Source organism: Tiliqua scincoides, chromosome 3 (genome assembly GCF_035046505.1).
Source record: "Tiliqua scincoides isolate rTilSci1 chromosome 3, rTilSci1.hap2, whole genome shotgun sequence".
Taxonomy (NCBI): Eukaryota; Metazoa; Chordata; class Lepidosauria; order Squamata; family Scincidae; genus Tiliqua; species Tiliqua scincoides.
Genome location: NC_089823.1, coordinates 8330379 through 8347543, shown reverse-complemented (window position 1 = coordinate 8347543; position 17165 = coordinate 8330379). Strand labels below are relative to the sequence as shown.

Sequence of the window (17165 nt, the reverse complement as noted above, 5' to 3'; positions counted from 1 at the left end):
CACTCTAATATCTTAGAAGGTAAATTATTAATGTTCCGTGGTAAAGACGAAAATGCGTCTACCAGGTTAAACACACAACCTCTCTCTGATGACTTTCAGGTACCCTTGTTTTGAAAGTTAAAGAGAAAATAAAGTCAATAGTATCTTAAGAAAGTCAAGTGTGGAATAATAACAGGAGCACAGCAGACAAGTGATGGATTCTTATTGTTGCCCATCATCTATGCCTTAGTGTTGTCCTTTTCCAAGCACTAGCATACCTGGGAGGGGTCAAGAGAAGTAAATACCCTGGAGTGCAATGTTTGTGGGGGGTGGCACCTCCTTCCTCCCCCCCCCCACCCCGCTACCCTCCTTAGCTCTGTATGGTTTGAGGTGAAAACCAGAAGTGATGTTTTTGGCCCTTAGAAAGCCTTTGAAGGATCAGGTAGGCCTCCCTGGTCCTCGAAAGGCCTTCTAAAGGTCTAACACATCACTTCCTGTTCTCGCCCCCAAACTGGAAGTGGTATTTAAAGGCCCTCTGGAGACCTCAGAAGGCCTTCGGAGAGCCTTTAAACACCACTTCCAGTTTTTGGGTGAAAACAGGATGTGATGCTTTAGGGCTTCCAGGGCCTCAGAAGGCCCCTCAAGACGCAATGGGGGGTAGCAGCATTCTCATGGGGGGGGCATTCTGCAGTCCTGGCCCTCAGAGGCACAGGGGCCAGGTTCACCAGTGTTTCCAAGTTCCCAGCTTGAGCAAACCCATTCCACGTTGGCTTGCTTGCTGGCAATCTTATGGGATACAAAGCTCACCGCCACGACCAGACAGTGTTCCAGGGACAGGGCTGGCTCAAGCATGAGGCTGGATGAAGTGGCTGCCTTGAGGGGCAGGCTGGGGAAGTGATGAATTGGTGGGGGTGTCTCAGGCACTGCCCAATCGACCCCTTCACCATCTGCTCCAGTTCTCTTCTTGCTCACTGAGAGTGAGAGAAGGCTCAGCACATTAGTTCCAACTCATGCCTTCCTTCAGCGCAGCTGCCAGGAGCAAGTAAGCAAGGCAATGGGGCTTATCTATGATAAAGGTTTTTTTCACAACAGCAGGAACAAATGCAGGCGGTGGGAACACTAGAGGCTAACTGAACACAATTCAGCCAGCATGGATGCTGAGGACAAAGAGAGAAGAGTCATGAGTGAGATGGGGTGGCAGGTTCTCACCATTTTACTAAGAATGGTGCCCAATTTGAAACCTATGAATGGCTTCTTTCTGGAATTTTTCATTTAATAATTTCGGGACATGATCAGGGAAACCAAATCCACGTTTATAGGAGCTTCTGTGTTACAATTCAAATATTTAAAAATTAGATGAATTTTCTAATTCAATCAGCAGTGGGTTTGGGAAGACACAAAATCCTATTCCAGTTCTGAGTGTGGCCAGGCGGACAGCAGCGCAAGGGAGGTGATGACCAGGCACAGGAGAGTGGGGCATTCTCTACCAGTTCATGACCTCACCCAATCCACCTCTCACAATGGCCACTTCACCTGGCCTCACAGGTGGGCCAGCCCTGCTCTTTAAACAGAGCCAAGTAACAGGAATCCATGATGCACCGGAATGGTTTTAGTTCAAGCCTGGAATTTGGTAGGCAAGCTATGATCTCAGCCTCAATCTGCAAGAAAAACAGTAGAGTTGTAGGAATTAGTGAATTATTCCAGCCCTGAAATAATGTTATATCCATGCTATGCATTTATTTTGCAATGCTTGTATGCCATTTCCAAGCACACGAGTTTTCAAAGCCTTTCACATCAACTTTACAGGTGCATGATACTTCCCTGTTCTGGCAACTCCTGCGACGCCGCTGGAACCAACCGTATTGGCCTCTGCCTTTCCATTGGACCATTTCAGCGATGTGGAGAGGGGGGATTTGCTGCATGGGTAACAGCCTATCCTCCATACCTACTTTACCCAGGCTTCGCGCACTGGAGAGGACACTCTGTTCCAGAACCACCATTCAGAGCGTGACACCATAGTCTTCCGAGACTGAAGGATGCCAACAACAAGATACTTCCCTGACAATGACAGATGTGGAATACCAGGTGCTACTCCTAGTGTCAAACAATGGGATCATAAGGCTTCTGGCTCTGCTTCCCTGAAAGGCAGGGAAAGATGCAGATGTTCTTCAGAGTCCTTGCTCCAATCCATCAGGCATTCTTGCTTCCATCTCTGCGGCTGCCTCTGCTCTAAGCAGATGGTGTTAATGGCCACCGGCCATTAGTATGGTCTTTTATGAGCAGGGCGGTCCAGGCTCTCCCAACACAGTTCTCCCCCTTCCATCCTTTCCTGCCTCAAACTGAATTATCCATTCAGTTGTGTCTGACCCATGACGATTCCATCCTGCCTCACCAGCAGCTTAAAAGATCATTTGGCTTGGACCCTGGGCATGGTGTGCACATAGGCCTATAGGAAGCTTCCTTAGAGCCCAATCCTATGCATGTCTATGCAGAAGTAAGTCCAATAATAGTCAATCAGACTTACTCCCAGCTAAGTGGGGATAGGATTGCAGCCTTATACAGAAATTGCTCGGTATCTTATACTGGTCAGTGACCACAATAAAAGATTCAATTCAATTCAATTCTGCTCGGTATCCATGGGGGATATGTTCCTGCTCCCCCTGTGGATAATGGAAACAGTGGATAAAGGCAACCCCTATCTTCACAGTTCTCCATGCCCCCAATGCCCCTTACCCTAGTTCATTATATTCATATGACCCAATAACTTGTTTTGGTTTAACTGAATGCTATAAGCAGAAAGCTTATAGCAAGATAAGCAGGCAGGCAGCCTGCAGGCTAGGAGGAAGGCTAAGAACAAACATCAACTTCCTGCTAATGTTCGCTCTTAGTCTTCAGCCTGCAGGCTGCCTGCCTGTTTGTCTTACTATAAGCGTTCAGTTAAAGCAAAACAAGTGATTAGGTCATGTGAATACAATGAAGATAAATGAAGGTAATGTTTGTGGGTGACGTGGGGAACCACAGATAACCGGATCTGGGGATATCTGGGGACATCTCTACTTAGCCAGGTCATTGGTCCATTTCATGCAGTCCACTTCATGCGGTACTGTCAGCACTGACAGCTGCTGTCCAGGGTTTCTGATACCAGCGATTGAACCTGGGATCTGTAGGCAAACAATGTGCTTTCCAATTGAGCTATAGCCTCTCTCCTGCAGGGTTTGTCCTAGACCTAAGGGGTGTGTCAACCAGGGCCAATTCTCTACCTCGGCTTTTCTTCCATTCAACCTATTGTAAGGACTCATGCCTGTGCCAACGTTTTCTGACTGCATGCATTGTGCAAGCACAGCTCTCACAATGTTTGGAAAGGGGCGTTAATTCCCAGATAAAATGCTATGGTTGGTTGGCAACCTTCAGTCTTGAAAGACTATGGTATAAGCCTACAGCACCCAGTATTCCCAGGTGGTCTCCCATCCAAATAGTAACCAGGCCTGGCCCTGCTTAGCTTCCAAGATCAGACGAGATTGGGCATGTGCAGGGTAACAGAGCCCTAAAATGCTATAGCCTTTTCAAAATCGAGGATTGCCAGTTTAGCTTTGTGGTGTGAAAAGCTCAACTCAAAGCACTGTATTCAAATAGAAATATGAGGGTCACATGAGGGCCTGTGACTCAATTCAACGATACTAATATAAATAGGGGTGCATTGATTTATGGCTTTCGTGCTGCCTGCATGTCTGCTTAATATTTCAGTTTGATATGCCCGGCATGGAACACAAATATGATTTATAACTATAGTTCACACTCAAGAACGTAAGAAATTACCTTTTAAAATGATGTCAGCTTAGTTCTAAGGATACTGGTTTCCCTGCTAGGCACCAGCTTCTCTATGAGCCTGCTATAATTTGGGTGAATATAATATACAAAGAGCTGATTGACAGGCCTGAGAAGAGGGGGTTGGGGGAACTAGATAACCTGGCCTTCCTGGAGGCCATGACAAAACAAATTATACAGTATAAAAAATTGTACAGGGGGCCCTCCCTATCTGTGGGTCTCATATTCATGGTTTCAGTTAACTGCATGTTGGGTCTAGAGGGCTGCCTCATGCGTGCCCCCTCTGGAGGCAAGGGGAACCCAACTGTCCCCCTGTCCTCCTCTCCGGAGGGGCTTCTGCACCCCTCTGAGGCATCTGCCTGTAGCCTTGGTGGGCTTGAATGACCTTTTTCAGTCAAGAAAGTCACTTCTGGGTTTTGGTCGAAAACCCAAAGTGATGTTTTTAATGCCCATAAAACGCTTTAGGAGGGCCGGAGAAGCCCCCCATCCACCCCCTTTAAACACCACTGCTTCAATCACAAGCAATGTTTTCAAGATAGTGGTTGAGGTTTCAAAGGGGCTAAGGAGACAAATTGTGGGTGAACACTAGATCATACCTGAATGCAAAAATTTGAGGGAAAATTTGGAAAGGGAAATTCCAGCAACACCTGTCATCTTTTTAGACAAACTATAAGCTTTCATGATGTGGAATATTATGATCTATACTCAGCAAGATGTACAAAGACTTATCAAGCAACATTCCTTTGAAAAGTGCTCCTCTCTTTTTCTGGAAAGCTTTTCCTTTAAAACATTCCATCGAAAACATGTTGCTGAGAGCTGTTTATTTTCTACTGTTTATCTCTAGGGCTAGCAGCCAAAATACCCAAACCATGATCTTGTCACATCTCATAAGCTCATCAAGATTCAGTCAATTCTTGGATGAAGGAGATTGAAGGATAACATTGGGAAGAGGCCAGAGGTTTATCTAGGCAAGTTACAAGTTGGCAGTGTTCCTTCTATCTATCTGCTGATCCAGGACAGTTTACCAGCAGTTGTACGTATAATTGAGTGAGCTGACTGAAGGCAGTTGCTACTAGACATGAGGACATCTGGGCACATGAGATTTTTTTTAATGTTCAGGCTATCCATGCAGTCCTGTGGTCTGACTATGGGCTTTTGTACTTGTCCAAAACCTTGCCTGCAGCAGTTGGCAATAATGGAGAATTTTGCTAGGCTCAGAGAAAAAAAAATCTTAATTGGAAAAAGACCCCCCCCAAAGAGAGGCAAATGTCCCAAACTCCAAGAATACTTTTGAGGTGTAAGAGCTCCAAGAAATTCCAAGCACTGTCAGGGAGAGAAAAAGAGGAGAATTTCTCTGAGCCATCTCTGGTTCAGTTAATTATCTGAGATCTTCCCAGTTTGGGGAGAGAAGAACCTGCCTTGAAGTCCCCTAAGTGGGGTGGAAAGGTGGGACATACATACATACATACATACATACATACATACATACATACATAAGAACTTCAATAATTTTTGAGTGACTCCAGTATGAATTGAAAATGAAAATGAATTGTGGCTCCAGTATGAATTGAAAATGAAAATGACTGTGGCTTAGATCAGCTAGTCACGGAGCCCACCAGAGGACAGGTGACTCTGGATTTAATTTTGTGCGGTACGCAGGACCTGGTTAGAGATGTAAACGTTACTGAGCCATTGGGGAACAGTGATCATGCTGCGATCCGTTTTGACGTGCACGTTGGGGGAAGAATACCAGGCAAATCTCTAACAAAAACCCTTGACTTCCGACGGGCAGACTTCCCTCAAATGAGGAGGCTGGTTAGAAGGAGGTTGAAAGGGAGGGTAAAAAGAGTCCAGTCTCTCCAGAGTGCATGGAGGCTGCTTAAAACAACAGTAATAGAGGCCCAGCAGAGGTGTATACCGCAAAGAAAGAAGGGTTCCACTAAATCCAGGAGAGTGCCCGCATGGCTAACCAGCCAAGTTAGAGAGGCTGTGAAGGGCAAGGAAGCTTCCTTCCGTAAATGGAAGTCTTGCCCTAATGAAGAGAATAAAAAGGAACATAAACTGTGGCAAAAGAAATGTAAGAAGGTGATAGGGGAGGCCAAGCGAGACTATGAGGAACGCATGGCCAGCAACATTAAGGGGAATAATAAAAGCTTCTTCAAATATGTTAGAAGCAGGAAACCCGCCAGAGAAGCGGTTGGCCCTCTGGATGGTGAGGGAGGGAAAGGGGAGATAAAAGGAGACTTAGAGATGGCAGAGAAATTAAATGAGTTCTTTGCATCTGTCTTCACGGCAGAAGACCTCGGGCAGATACTGCTGCCCGAACGGCCCCTCCTAACCGAGGAGTTAAGTCAGATAGAGGTTAAAAGAGAAGATGTTTCAGACCTCATTGATAAATTAAAGATCAATAAGTCACCGGGCCCTGATGGCATACACCCAAGGGTTATTAAGGAATTGAAGAATGAAGTTGCAGATCTCTTGACTAAGGTATGCAACTTGTCCCTCAAAACAGCCACGGTACCAGAAGATTGGAGGATAGCAAATGTCACGCCTATTTTTAAAAAGGGAAAGAGGGGGGACCCGGGAAACTATAGGCCGGTCAGCCTAACATCCATACCGGGTAAGATGGTGGAATGCCTCATCAAAGATAGGATCTCAAAACACATAGACGAACAGGCCTTGCTGAGGGACAGTCAGCATGGCTTCTGTAAGGGTAAGTCTTGCCTCACGAACCTTATAGAATTCTTTGAAAAGGTCAACAGGCATGTGGATGCGGGAGAACCCGTGGACATTATATATCTGGACTTTCAGAAGGCATTTGACACGGTCCCTCACCAAAGGCTACTGAAAAAACTCCACAGTCAGGGAATTAGAGGACAGGTCCTCTCGTGGATTGAGAACTGGTTGGAGGCCAGGAAGCAGAGAGTGGGTGTCAATGGGCAATTTTCACAATGGAGAGAGGTGAAAAGCGGTGTGCCCCAAGGATCTGTCCTGGGACCGGTGCTTTTCAACCTCTTCATAAATGACCTGGAGACAGGGTTGAGCAGTGAAGTGGCTAAGTTTGCAGACGACACCAAACTTTTCCGAGTGGTAAAGACCAGAAGTGATTGTGAGGAGCTCCAGAAGGATCTCTCCAGACTGGCAGAATGGGCAGCAAAATGGCAGATGCGCTTCAATGTCAGTAAGTGTAAAGTCATGCACATTGGGGCAAAAAATCAAAACTTTAGATATAGGCTGATGGGTTCTGAGCTGTCTGTGACAGATCAGGAGAGAGATCTTGGGGCGGTGGTGGACAGGTCGATGAAAGTGTCGACCCAACGTGCGGCGGCAGTGAAGAAGGCCAATTCTATGCTTGGGATCATTAGGAAGGGTATTGAGAACAAAACGGCTAATATTATAATGCCGTTGTACAAATCGATGGTAAGGCCACACCTGGAGTATTGTGTCCAGTTCTGGTCGCCGCATCTCAAAAAAGACATAGTGGAAATGGAAAAGGTGCAAAAGAGAGCGACTAAGCTGATTACGGGGCTGGGGCACCTTCCTTATGAGGAAAGGCTACGGCGTTTGGGCCTCTTCAGCCTAGAAAAGAGACGCTTGAGGGGGGACATGATTGAGACATACAAAATTATGCAGGGGATGGACAGAGTGGATAGGGAGATGCTCTTTACACTCTCACATAATACCAGAACCAGGGGACATCCACTAAAATTGAGTGTTGGGCGGGTTAGGACAGACAAAAGAAAATATTTCTTTACTCAGCGCGTGGTCAGTCTGTGGAACTCCTTGCCACAGGATGTGGTGCTGGCATCTAGCCTAGATGCCTTTAAAAGGGGATTGGACGAGTTTCTGGAGGAAAAATCCATTATGGGGTACAAGCCATGATGTGTATGCGCAACCTCCTGATTTTAGGAATGGGTTAAGTCAGAATGCCAGATGTAGGGGAGAGCACCAGGACGAGGTCTCTTGTTATCTGGTGTGCTCCCTGGGGCATTTGGTGGGCCGCTGTGAGATACAGGAAGCTGGACTAGATGGGCCTATGGCCTGATCCAGTGGGGCTGTTCTTATGTTCTTATGTTAATTCTTAGTGGCCTGGCCATCTCTACACACAGCTACGGCAGAGTTTACTGGGATAGATTTGAACATTTATCCCTGTTGCGCTAGTGTGTTGCTTGCTTTAAACGTGAAGTCTTTTAAATGAAGTGGCAATCAAACATGGCACCCCCAGCTGCAGGCTGTAGTGGAACGGTCCATTCTTTGCTCATCCTGTGGCTTTCTGTGAATGTGTCGCTGTGTAGTCCTGATCCTGAGATTCCCGGTTCAAGTTCTTGAAGTCTGGAACCCTAACTGTTGGAAATGAGTCTTCAGAACCTAGAAAAGAGAAGACTAAGGAGAAATATGACGGGTGTTTACAAGCATCTGATGGGCTGTCACATGCAAGATGAGGATGACTCTTTGGCTCCTGAGTGTAGGACTAGATTCAATGGTTGAAACTTTTTGTATTTTTTTTTTTAAAGCAGAGATGACTCTTTTGCAAATGTATTTAAAAAATGAACTGGGAGCGAACTTCATTCTAAGACCTGCCCTAGACCAGAAAAGTACTAAAATGATCTAAAATATTAAATGGACCATTAAAGGGTCCATTAAAATCCAGCCTTCTGTGCTACTTTATAACATTCTTCTAATCTCATATTCTGTTAAATGAGGAGATCTGCCATACTTTGTACGAGGACAAAGCAGTTCCTATTCCACAGAGAGTAGGGATTTAAACTGGTATCAGCTGTAAACGCTAAATGGAGCCCCCATGTTCCTAGATAGTATACCTCTGACCATCAGGTGCTGGGGCAAACAACAAGGGATGACAGTTGCCTGGGAACTGACCACTGTTGGTAAGAGAATACTGAACTAGAAGGACCTTTGCTCCAGAGATGGGCACATTCAGTGTGGCTTGACTTGAGTTCAGTCATCAGTGTCTGCCCCTTACAACTCCACTTGAAAAACAAGTCCCAATGGGTGGACTTTCCGAGTCGCCCAGAGCGTTTTGGAGATTCTAAGGCTGCAATCCTATATATACTTTCCTCGGAGTAAGTCCCATTGAACACAAGGGAACTTACTTCTAAGTAGACATGCATAGGATTGTGCTCCCACCTCCCCCCCCCCGCCTCCTGCTCGATGTAAAACCAAAGCATTAACCCTTCCCTGCCTCCTGGCTGGAATTTCCCTGCTGCTTGCCCTGTCTGAATGATAGCCGCAAAGTCTTTCACACTGCAAAATAAGTAAGCAAGCATACCCAGACAGACTGGAGTCGGCCTGCGTGGAGACTCGGTGCCATCAGTGGCCTCAGACTTGGGTCAGTGCCGGAGTCATTGACATGTCGGACTCGAGTGTACATGAGTCAGCTAAAACGTGTTTTTGCAACTCGGACTTGAGTCACCTGACTTGAGTTCCCATCCCTCCTTTGCTATGGTCTAGACGACTCTGTCCATGCAGACTATCAACACCCAGGCAGGCTGCCTGTTCAGGCCATTCTCTGAACTTGATTTACATGTTAATTTGAGCAGTGTGGTTGCTCTTAAGCCACTCTGGGTAGCATAAAGATGTTATTTTCCCTAGTTATCTGGTTATCTATAGGAGTTGATCTTATCCCTATGCCATTTTCCCCCCTGAAAACACTCTCTCCTCCTCCAAAGTTGCCATTTCGAGGCAAACAGCAATAGTTAGGGGGGCATTTTTTGTGATAAAATAATCTGAAAGTGTTGCCCTCCCCATGCTGTTATTATTATTGCTACTGATATTTACACCCAACTTTTTCACCATAGCAAAGTGGTCCCCAAAGTGATGGGTGAAGGTCAAAGAATGGCAAGGTCAATCAAGTCCAGTTAAAATACCGTGAAATACGTATAAGAACAGCATGAAAACACAATAAAAGTGTCAAAGAGAAAAGCTCACAACAATCAATTTAGCACTCTTTTTAACGTAATGTGTAATTTGGCTCAGAGTCCTGCTTCTTCAAACTGAAGCCAAAGGAAGAGACAGTTGAACATTATTGAATCAATTAAATTAATTAAAGGGGAATTGATGGGGGGAATGTTTGAGATGCAGACGTCATCTCTGCCGTGTATTCAGTTTGTATACCCTTGGGCAAATCACTTGTCTCCATCTAGGCCTTCCATCGTTTGGTTGAAAGACCTTTGGGTGAGTGGAGCTGAGGGGAGACAAAGTGGGAATGGCTAAGTGGAGTGGAATAGCTTGTAGCACACCCAGAGGTGTAGTGCCCGGGGCAGTAATTCATGTGACATCACAAGGGTACTTCCAGGTTCTCCCTGGAGGAGGGTGTACTTGCTGAGGGTGTACTTGAAGGGTGTACTTCACGCCCCTGTTCCTTCTCCTATGGAAGTTCCCCTTTGAAGGAGAAGGAACGGGGCACAAAGCCACCAGCACCTCCTCCATAACTAGGGTGGCACCAGAGGGGCAGTCATGCCTCCTTTGGTGTAGCACCTGGTGCAGGTGCCCCTCAAGGTCTACCCTAGTTATGCCTCTGAGCACACCAATTTTTGGAGGTATGTTATCTAAAGTGGTGTTGGATTGCTAGAGAGCTGGTGGCAATCACTCAGTTCATCATACAGGCTATTCGTACATCGGTTTTGAGGGTGAGTGGACCCACCACCTTGCAAACGTCATTCATGTCCATGACTTCCACCTGTTCTGATCCTGCAGTCTGTTCCCTTCCCCAGGCTGGCCCAAGACCTCCTGGCATCACATGCCAGATTCTGCCTCCCTTATCTAGCATGTGCACCAGCCTCTACTGCTTCCACTAAAAAAAGCAGCCTCTGTTGCTTCCGCTGGAAAAAAAGGAGGAGGAGTATGGTGCAGAGAAGGAATTGTGTAGGAGAAAAGATGGGTGGGGTGCAGCCTTGGAGATGCTCTAGTTCCCAACATTTTTTACTTGCGTAACCCTTGGCAGTTTATTTCCATAAATTTATACCCCTCGTATTAGCCCCACAAGGCATTCTAATGCCAGCCCCACAGGACATTTTAATACAAACCTGCCTTTTTCTGCCATTATTCAATTCTTTTTCAAGCACTCCTAAAGATCTTGGCAAGTACTCCTGGAGGTACTCATACCCCAGGTTGGGAACCACTTCTCTAGCCTATTCCTCTCCTGTCCTCCATACTTTATCTTCTGCTCTGCACTCTTTCCCTTTTTCCAATCTAGGAAGTGAAAGGAGAAAGAAAAGGAGCAAAGGCAAGTGAGCAAATGGAGGTGGACACCTTCTGCCAAACTGCTGCCTCAGGGCACAATCCTAACCAGGTCTACTCAGAAGTCAGTCCTATTTTGTTCAATGGGGCTTACTCTCAGGAAAGTGTGGTTAGGATTGCAGCCTAAGGTGACTATCTCAGTTGTCCTCATTGCTGGACCGGTCCTGCCTTTCTCCAATGGTCACTATTAGCAGGAGTTCTACTACAAGCCTGCTAAAAATCTCTCTCTTTTTCATTGCACTGCTATTGGGAGAGAGGGGAGAGGTGTGCTGCCTTTATCTCAGAAACCTCCTGGTCTGATTTAGGGATTGATTCCAGTGACTCAGGCCTCAGAGCCCACTGAAACACATAAAGGAATAATCTTTCCTTCCAAATTCATCTGCTCCAATTGACAGGCAGTAGGAAGCCTCTGGATTGACCAGGCCCGCCATTGCATGGTCAACAGAACAGTATCTTCTGCCCTCTAGGGTTCTGGTTCAAGTTTTAACAGTGGACGCTGGGTTGGAAAATGCCTGTGGACTGGATATAGCAATAAACATTGTTAAAGGCAAACGACTGCCAGGGGAAAAATATTCCAGAGTTTTCTCTCCCCTCTTGGTTGCAGGTTCAGTGCAGGCAAGCCAAGCATCTTTCCTTGAGGTTTGTCTATGGAGACGAGACATGTGGCAGCACCAAGTCCCTTCTCCCATGGATTTGAAGGAATCCTCTTCTGGATGGATGCTCCTTCCCTGCCATTGTTCAGGCTGTCTGAGCTACATCAAACGTAGGCGCTGGGGGTATCCACTCCAGGAGGGAAGGCACTGATGAATAAGGAAAGAAAAGAAAAGAAAAAAAAAACTTTTTTCTCACTGACAGGTGTCTGTGACACCAAAGGAAGCCGGATTCACCCACTCGCTCTTTGCATGGACTCTCTCGGTCCCCTTCCTTATTGGCTGATCGGGTTCCTGGTGATCTGTCTTGGCAAGGTCAATAGGGTGTAATTAGCACCGGGATTAAAAAAAAAAAAAAGATGCTGTGCTCGGTGAGCCCACTCCTCCCTGCTCTGGCTTTTTCAGAATGCATCTCACATCTCCCTGCTCCTGGCTGGCTGACGAGCGTATGCTGCTACAGCCGACACACACAGTCTTCGGCGTCTTCCCTGAGAGTGGAGCATTAGAAACTGCAGCCCAATAAAGCACTCCAGCTTCCTGGGCTCAGGGACCAGCAGGGACTGCCTGATTCTGGAGGAAGGAAGGCAACCCCTGGGGGCAAGTTGCAAGAGGACCTTTGTGGCACCTCATGCCAGGGACATGAAGTCGCTTATTCTGGGCACACTGGAGATGGCATCCCGAGCATATCCAGGGTGTCCATCGGTGTAGAATTTGGGCTGTCTTGCAAGCCTGGGGAGCCCGCAGCTCAAGGTATGTCATGGTCCTATTTGCCCTCCGTACTCCTCTTGTCGCTACTTGTTTCTTACTTGTGTATGCTCCTGTTATGCGCAGCTCTCTGTTGCAGGCTATTGGGTGGGGGGAATGGATTTCACAAGTCACTGCAATGGAAGTAAATGGCCAGGTGTCTTTCCTTGAGTAACCCACTGTTCACATTACTGGATGACCAGACTGAATAACCGGTTCTATGATATTGAACACAGACCGATCATTTGGTCTGCAGATTAGAGGAGGATGATAAATGTGATGAAAGCCGTACTCTGAAAGCAATGCTTTTCCCCCTTCATAAATGTGGCTGAAAAACTGTTCTGTGCATTTTATGAATTGGCGTGCTTATTAAAAGCCTGTCACATGTGCCAAGGGTACGTCCATCGAGCAGGAATGTTTGGAAGTCACTGACAGACTTTTCAATTAACTTTGATCTTGTTGAGAGCTTGCAACATGCTTGCAGATCCTAATGGGGAGAGGTGAGTGTAGTTCATCCGGCTGTTTGCTTTTAATCGTAAGTCAGGGAAAAGTTTTCAGGCACTGCTGAAAGCTTTGGAAAGATGAGTTTTCTGTTAAAAAAAAAACAAAAACAAATTGCAGGCTATTCAGTGCTATTCAGCACACTCAAAACTGCGGATCGGAAATGTTCAGCCCTCGCATTGCAATACCAAAAGCAGTTACGTTACTAATTGATGGCAGGCTTTTGGCATGGCTTTTTCCAAAACGAGGAATTCCAGGTTACAACTTAACTGTCCTATCAGTGTTGAGTCAGCTGTGGCTTGTACTACTTCAGTTCCATTGAAATCCAATGGATCACACCAGGCTAAGAAGCCAGAGAAATCTTTCCTTGCAGCTGGATCCTATGCATGAATAAATCCCACTGAGTTATTTGGGACGTTTCAAAGAAAGGCCAGCTAATACAATCAGCATAGTCAACTAGTAAAACTTTCTTTCTGAACTGTACCGGCTTAGATTCCAGGCAGTCTGGGTAGGAGAACCTGTTTAGATGCACCTCCACACAATCCCAATACATAATAAAACAGCAAGGCTGAATTCTTACCCTTGAGATCCTAGGACAGAATAGTCCAACAGAAGACTCACCATCAGCAGCCTGAAGGGGTGTAGATCTGGAGTGTTTGAGATGGGGCTGTACCTCATTGATCATGCAATGATTAGTGGCTTTGTTTAAAGGCAGTCACGGGTTCGATCCCCAGCTTTGCCAGGTAGGACTGAGAACAACCTTTGCCTAAAACCCTGGAGATTTGCCGCTAAGCTGCATAGATAACATTAGGCTAGAGATGAACCAATGGCCTGACTTGTTATAAAGCAGTTTCAGGTGTCAAATCTTTCTCTCTTGAGTCTGTGGATCATCTAAACTGGCTATAGATCTGTACATAGTAATGCAGGCATTTACCTTGGTGGGTAACAATTCAATACAGCACTGAACGCACTTAAGCTATTAATGTCAACGGTCCGCTGTTTGTTTCCATTTTGGTTGGTGCATTTTGTTTTAAAAAATGGTGTGTAGGTTTCGTTGAACTTGGACCTCTCTGCCCCTCGAACATCTTGCAAAGCCTGCAATTTCCTTAGTATTCACGTGGGGATTCTTTGGCATGAAACGCTGCTCGAAAGTTGAAGTCAACCTGGCTGGCAAGTCAAAAGCAACTTTTACAGAGACTTGAGTGCATTGTAGCCTGGTTATTCCAAGTCACTTTCGCTGAAATGGCACCACCAGCTCTAATGAAACAGTCTTAATTGAGTTAGGCTGTAATCCTATTGCTTTCCTGGGAGTAAGCCGTCTTCAGCAAAGTGGGGCTTACGTCTGAGTAGACATGCAGAGGCTTGGGCTCTTAATTCTTTTTTCAATAGAGCTGCATTTTTGTTGAAGGACTCAGCACATAATGTCATGGGTGTGCCTTACAGTATGTTTGCAACACCAGTGCTGGTGGTCATCATCGGGGCTGGCCCAGCTCAGGACTGGAGCACCTTTCTCAAGGTGTCTTTTGATTACTTTTGACCACTCCCCACCATTGGGCAGGAGGTCTGGTCTAGAGCGTAGAGCCTCTGTTAGCCCGAAGATAACATCAGAAGGTTGCCAGTTCGAGGACACCGGCAGCTCCCCAAACGGCTGAGAGTGGCGAGACCTTGAAGCAGCTGACAAGCCCAGCTGAGTGATTCCACCTGCTCTTGGTGTGAGCAAGAAGCGTCTTGGCTGCCCTCCATGTGAGAGATGGAGCTGCTTGTCAGCCTGCCTGGGAGAACCGGAGGCCAGAAGTGAGACCAAACCAGGAAGATCCATTCTGAAATGTTGTTGGTTCTTGAAAGAGAGAACCTCCATGATGGTAAAAATCCCCTTGAGGGATTTAGAAACGCCTGCCTATGTAAACCACCTTGAATAAAGTCAGAGGAGTAATCCGATGACCAGATATATGGTATATAAATGCCTAGTTATTATTATATGGTATATATATGGTATATATATGGTATATATGGTATATAAATGCCTAGTTGTTGTTGTTGTTGTTGTTGTTGTTGTTGTTGTTGTTATTATTTGCATATGTCAAATCTCCAAAGGCCAGGTTGAAGGGATTGAAAGAAACACTTATGCAGTTTAAAATTCCCTGAGAAAAGGGGGGGGGAGTGAAGTTCTTACACCTGACTGGCAGGAAGTCGTCCCTACACTTCTGGAATGAAGACGCAAGACACAGAGAGGGGTTGAACGATGGGCCCTGCTTTAATGATTTATTTTCATCTCTCCTCTGCTGTGCTCTTAGCTCCACCACTGCTGGCCACTGTGGGTATTCTTGCTACTGGGTGAGGATATGGAAATGGTGCTTGTCTTCTGAGGGCAACACCACTGGCATAGCTAGAGGGGGGCAGCGCACTAAGATTTGCAGGGAGCCTCCCTGAAGCGTGCAAGTGGCTCCTCCTCCTCCCCTTGGGAGCCATTCGCCTCCATTCCCCCCCCCTGCACACATGGCTGCAAAGGAGATGGGAAGGAGCTGCTTGCATACTACAGGAAGGCTCCCTGCAAAACTTAGTGCACCGCCCCCCCTCTAGCTACGCCAGTGGGCAATACCCATCCCACAGTTCCAGGGAATTAGTGATATAATTTGACTTTGCTCTTCACTGCCCACACATCTGAAGGTGTGTTCAGGTGGTCTTTTGGGCTGTTGGGCTTTGAGGTCAATGAGGCTATCAGGGTCCAAGAGGATTCCTCACCCAAGCTTCCTCAAGCTGATAATTACTGGACATTGGTTTGGGCGTGCCTGGGGTGCTCACCATTGAGCTCAAGCCTCTCCCTCCAACAGTTGCCAGCATTGCTGTTGGTGAAAAACAACATCAAGCCCAGTGACGCTCAAGCTGGGCCAACTTTCCACTTGGCTGAGCTTTCAGTTGAACTTGGAGGTGTGTGGGGGTAAAAGGGGTCCCTTTGTGAAAATACCCATTCCTTTTACAGTTCCATACTGCTGTTACCTGTATTTTGTGGTGGCAACCATGGCAACGGGCTGCTCAGGACAGCCACCCTTGTTTCCAGAGAATGCCCCTCAGAATGACACTAGAAATGCAGTCCTCAGACATGTCAGAATTGCTCAAAGGAGCTTACTCCCAGGTGTGTGTGTATAGGATTGCAATTTAGGTATCAAAGGAGCTTTGCCTGAGGGGCATTCTCAGAGAAAACAGTGAGCGCCAACCAGTAGCGCCACACCAACAGTGGTGAGTACCCATTCCGCCATATTTGCCTCCTGAAATATTACTGAAATGGCCTTCACTTCTTACTCTATGTAAATGGGGGGCTAAAGGTAGGGGGCCATTTCAGCTCAACCCTAAGTAAGTAGAGAACCTCTATAACTTGACAGTGCAAAGCAAGTGAAAAAAGAGCTAATTTTCTATGGCCAATTTAGGAACAGGAACGGACAATTCTTTCATGGTCCCATTTGACTTCACTAGTCCTCTTATGTCAAGAGCTAATGAGTTTGGCCAATACCTCCTGCTCCCCATTGCACTTTCAAGTAACTGTCCAGTTAGGCAGGATGCCATTTTATTTATCCCAGCTGTATAATCAGCAGTTAAGAAGAGCCTTCATGCTGGCAAGATGTAATGCCCTTCCTTCAGCCCTTCTATGGGGCCGGTTTAAAGGGATACCTCTTTCCACAAGGCTCTGTCCTTGTGATCTGAACCATGTGGAGTCAGTTGAACATCTCCTTTTGTTTTGTCCCTTGCATAAGACCCAACGTCAGAAACATCTTATGCTCATCCTAGCGCGCTTCCGGGGCAGAGGCAGATGTGCTACAAGCACTTTTGTCAGTAGAGAAGGGAGAAACTCTTATCAACATCTCTTGTTTTATCGCCACAGTCATAAGTACGTGGGAAATGAGACTGGAAGCTTAGCCCTGTATGAGATCAGCTAATGTGGGCACTATTGACTACTGGATTTTTCCTGACATGCATTTATGGATTATGGAGCCACCTTCTGATCTTATATAAATTTGAATTTATTCGTATATTGTTTTGATGTATGTATATGCCAATAAAGGTTACAACAACAACAACAACACTTGTCCTGTCCTGTAGAGTAGGCAGGCAGATTACTGCTTTGACCAAGAATTGTGGTCCACTAGAGGTCTGGCTGCTTTTAACTCATTTTTTTGCCCAGCCCACAGATGTACACATGTGGTCCCCATTGCA

At 46.3% G+C, this 17165-nt stretch overlaps 1 pseudogene; it reads right to left on the bottom strand.

Moving 5' to 3' along the window:
* Positions 1–3410: 3410 nt before the first annotated feature.
* Positions 3411–3529, bottom strand: LOC136646168 (5S ribosomal RNA; annotated as a pseudogene).
* Between the last annotated feature and the right edge of the window lie 13636 nt (positions 3530–17165).